Here is a 5,084-nt window from a genome sequence, read left to right as displayed (position 1 = left end):
TGTATGTATGTGTGTCTGAGAGTGTGTATTTGTGTGTGTGAGTGTGTGTGTGTGTGTGTGTGTGTGCCAAATAAAAAACTTAGTTTAGTTTTCAGCAGCATCACCGATGGATCTGCTTTTCATCTCATTCTCATGAGAGAAGCTCTCCCTCAGCTATCTCTCTCTCTCTCTCTTCTCTTTCTTTCTTTCTTTCTTTCTCTCTCTCTCTCTCTCTCTCTCTCTCTCTCTCTCTTCCAGTAATGCCTCTGTTTTAATGCGATGAGGGCAGCTAAAATACTGCTACTGAGGACTTCCTTGTGCTGCACTTCAGACTATGATGATTTCACTGCAACAAGTGCAGACATCACACATCAATTTGGACTTAAGGGTTTTTAAAAAGCCTTGATTGTTATCATGTGTGCTATTTAAGCAGCTCCTGTCATCAGGAAAATGTTCCTGCCGTTTGTGGTGGATGGCCCCCCACGACCCAGTGGCCACTCTTCTCTGTCCACTGAGAGTGAGAGAGCCTCTTCAGTACATTACAGCCCAGGTAAATGTGCAAATATGCTGCAATTACAAGAGACGAGCACACACACACACAGACACACACACACACACACACACGTGTTTGTGTGTGTGTGTGTGTTTTGTGTGTGTGTGTGTGTTTTTTTGTGTAGAAGCTGTATTTGTCAGTGTGTGTGTGTGAGGTGTGTGTGTGTGTGTGTGTGTGTGTGTGTGTGTGTGTGTGTGAGCAGTTAGGAGTCTGTACTGTATTTATCCACTCAGAGCTGCTGTAAACAGCCCACTTCTGCTGCATGCTAAAGAGCCCTGACAGCCCTCGTTATGTCTCATTATACTCCACTAAAGATCACTCAGACTCTGCTTCAGGCAGGACCCTCACCTGCATCTCAACACTGCCGTAGTCCTGCAAACCACATCCTCTAACACAGCCATATAGTCCTGCAAACAGTCATATAGTCCTGCAAACTACATCCTCTAACACAAGCTAAGTCCTGCAAACCACATCCTCTAACACAGCCATATAGTCCCTGCAAAACAGTCATTTAGTCCTGCAAACTACATCCTCTAACACAAGCTAAGTCCTGCAAACAGTCATTTAGTCCTGCAAACTACATCCTCTAACACAAGCTAAGTCCTGCAAACCACATCCTTTTACACAGCCATATAGTCCTGCAAACCACATCCTCTAACATAGCCATATAGTCCTGCAAACTACATCCTCTAACATAGCCATATAGTCCTGCAAACCACATCCTCTAACCAGTGTTTCCTCTATGTTTATTTCAGCATAGCGGCCCGCCACGGTTTAATTAATACCCCCACGGTATCAGAATCAGGGCAGGACGCACAATAGTTGCAGTAGCTTTTTAATAATCCTGCCGATGTATCCTCCCCTGCTGGCTGCCGCTCACATTGCAATTTAACAATAAGTAGCCTAAACAATAAACAGCAATGCTAATCCGAGGTAACCTGTCTAGTTTTATTCCATAAATATATTGTTTTTTATAGATGTTAGTGGCATGCGCTATCAAGAGCTTCCATGTGCTACGCATGTTTGTCAACATCGCAAAAACTAACATTTTCGCACAACTTGGTGGAAAGGTGTGTAGCACAGGCTAAGGAAAACCCCATTAATTTCTGAAGCTGATCGTATTGAAAGTATTTCCATATCGTAGCCTATTAGCTCGCTCGCAACAACAGCAAAAATGAAACTGGAGAGTGGATGTCTCCACGAAGACACCGCTGTTACATTAGATGCGCACTCAATCAAGAATCGGACGCAGTAAAAATGCAACGATTGGTGTAACGAAGGTGAATGGCAAAATTGTTTAAAAAAAATCTAGCGAAAACACTGCTCTACACACAGCCAAAGTCCTGCAAACTACATCCTCGAACACAGCATCAGGCAGGACCCTCACCTCCATCTCTAACACATCCTTCCAGTATCAAACAGAAGAGTTCTCTCAACACAGCCTTGGTCTAGAATCAGACACTTACATATAAACACAGTATATGAATACATATGTAGACTACATATCAACTGTGTAAGCAACATATTACTCTAAGTAGGAATGACTTAAGAGTGACATAGAAATAGAATGCAACGACTTTCATATAAAACACATTTATATACTGTAAACCAATGACTGGATATAGACTCTGATTTAAAACATCACCTGTGTGTGTGTGTGTGTGTGTGTGTGTGTGTGAACGCACGTGCATGCGTGTGCATGTGTGTGTTTGTGTGTGTGTGTGTGTGTTGAAGTGGGGGAGTCAACAAATTATGGACAGTAATATCATGAGATGCTTTGTTGCTGGGGGAAGGTAGCGGATCTCAGAGCTGTCCAGAGACATCCTCTCTGTCTGTCTGTCTGTCTGCCTGTCTGTCTGCCTTTCTGTCTGTCTGTCTGTCTGTCTGCTTGTCTGAGAGGGCCCTGCTGGATGGCTCTGCTGAGCTCTCCAATTCAAAGCATGAGAAATGCACACAGCCTCTGAATTATCTATGAGATCATTCCTCAGCAGGAGGCCGGGTAGAAGCGCACACAGTCTTTCACATACAGATTTACACACACACACACACACACACACACACACACACACACACACACACACACACACACACACACACACACAAATACAAGCATGCACACACACACACAGGCATTAATATACAGACTTACACACAAACGCACACATACACACACATACTACACACACACACTCCCACACTTGCCTTCTATCTCCTTGTGCAGCGAGATGGTTCACAGGGGAGGTAGTTCACAGACCACAGAAGCAGTAAGCCTCTGGTTTAAAATCAATACCTTCCATGACAAGCCCAGTTCACTATCTCAGCACAACTGTTACTCCTTGTGTGTGTGTGTGTAGGATGGAAAGTTTGCAAGGGTGTGAGATGAAAGGTCACAAAAAGGTCAGACCTGCTTGAGCTCCTCTGTCAGCAGAGAGGGCCTGAAGTAATGTGGAGGCGGGGCCAGCACCAGCTCCTAGAACCTGGGTCGGCCCTGGGCTGCGCTCTGATTGGCTGACGTGGTGGCAGTGGTTGTGATATCATCGTCTGGCATGGGCAGTACTGCTGTGGGGAGTGGTTCGGGTCATCATGGGTCAGATTGTCTGTAGCCTGGGTGTACCCAGACTAACCTGTTAGAACATTCCAATTTGCTCTGCAGGTCGGTCTGGAAAAAAGCCCATTGACGTCCATTTCCAGGTCACCAAAAACCCAAGAGCGTGTTATTTCTTTGGATTTGAGTAAACAACTGCATTTAAAACTTACAAGAAAGTGTGTCTGTGTGTTTGCTGCACTTCTGAAACGATTTGGTTAGAGTTTAATGCACCCATTTAAGTTTAATTTCACTGCTGGTTACGTCCCTGGAAGTTGTAAAAGTTTGGAAAAGGGCGTCAATGGAATCCCTTCCAGACGGATGTGATCCAACATGGCCTCTCAAAGACAAAACATGAACTTTCAACATGACAGATTCTTACTATAAGAACTGAGAACCTTCTGAGTAGTTCATATCACTGCACTAGGTGTCTTTTCAAGAAGCTAACTAAAACTAGCCCAACACCTCTAGAATACAACAGTACTTTAAATGTGTGTTTTTAATTTAATGTCTGAACAGGAACAATATTATGAAAACCTATTCATGTTGTCAGAGATAATTTCTTTTTATGCCATTTCCATGTTTGAGCCTCGTGAAGGCAGTCTTCTGTCACAACAGAATAAAGGTCTACTGAGAACTCAAGCCCAGTATTGCGCAACAGCACTCTCTTTGAGAACAACAGAACGTTAAAGCAGAATTGAGGTATTATCTCAGGCGTTTCCTCCCCCTGGAACGCTGGACGCTGTGTTCTGTTCTGAGTGAGAGATCTGTTTACTGTTGTGCTGCTGCTGCCGTGTTTTTGGTCCTGCTGCGATCAGGATTCTGTTTACTTGGTAGGTTTCTCCGGAATCCTGGTGCTGTGTCCATGGATGTGTCATTGTGTCCTCGGTGTGTGTTCTGCCGGTGCCACGCAGGGGCAGCGTGCGTGTGTGTACGTGTGTGTGTGTGTGTGTGTGTGTGTGTGTGTGTGTGTGTGTGTGTGCGTGTGCGTGTGTGCATGTGCGTGTGTGTCACTGTGTCTCCTCTCTGGCAGGTTGCCGTGGAGACTGCAGGGGCACGGTGACTCTGTGTGGGATGTGTGGGAGACGGAGGGTGGGCACTGTTTCTGGGCACCGGCACGACTCTGCTCCGCTCCTGCCAACTTGCTCGCTGCGCTCATCAAGGCCCTGCTAAGGCAGACGTAATTTCACACACACACACACAAGCAAGCATGCACACATGCACACACACACACACACACACACACACACACACACAAACACACACACACAGGAAGGCACGCTCACACTCATACACACACACACACACACACATACAGGCAGCCAGGCACACACTCTGCATCATTACTTTAAGAGGACGATTACCCAGAGGGACACAGGACGAGGAAAAAAAAATAGTCCTGATTTCTCTGTTCTCAAAGTCACGAAAAGGCTCAGTAGACTGGCCTGTGACTGTGAGTCTCTCTGCTCTCCTCTCCTCACCTAGACTGACCGAGTTTGGCCGAACTAATAGCCTTGAACTGTAAAACTCCTAACGGATTAGTTGACTGCTTACATTGTTGATGGTTCAGAAAATATGATTCCTGATGAAACACGGCCTGCAATATGTAAATAAATAAAGTATATAAAACACATGTGTGTGAGTGTCTATGTGTGTGTGTGTGTGTCCCTAGCTTGTGCATGTGTGTGTGCCTGTCTCATGTAAGGGCCTGCCTAGCGTGTGTGTCTGATTAGGTCTCTGTTGAATAGGGTGGAGGTGACAAAGGTGGGGCGATAATCGTTATGACGGATGCTGCCTTGGCGACCAAGCATTATGAGGAGTGTGTGTGTGTGTGTCTCTCTCTATGTCTGCGGCCCTCCCAGGTGGGCAGTTTAATTAGGGCGATTAGAAGGAGAGGCTGCTGGGTAAAGGTTAGCCTGGTCCTTGGGGAGTCGCAGGCAGCAGTGGCCGCAGGAGGACCATTACCGC

This window comes from Alosa sapidissima, chromosome 7 (genome assembly GCF_018492685.1).
Source record: "Alosa sapidissima isolate fAloSap1 chromosome 7, fAloSap1.pri, whole genome shotgun sequence".
In the NCBI taxonomy this organism is placed as follows: Eukaryota; Metazoa; Chordata; class Actinopteri; order Clupeiformes; family Clupeidae; genus Alosa; species Alosa sapidissima.
This window is presented reverse-complemented; position numbering follows the sequence as displayed.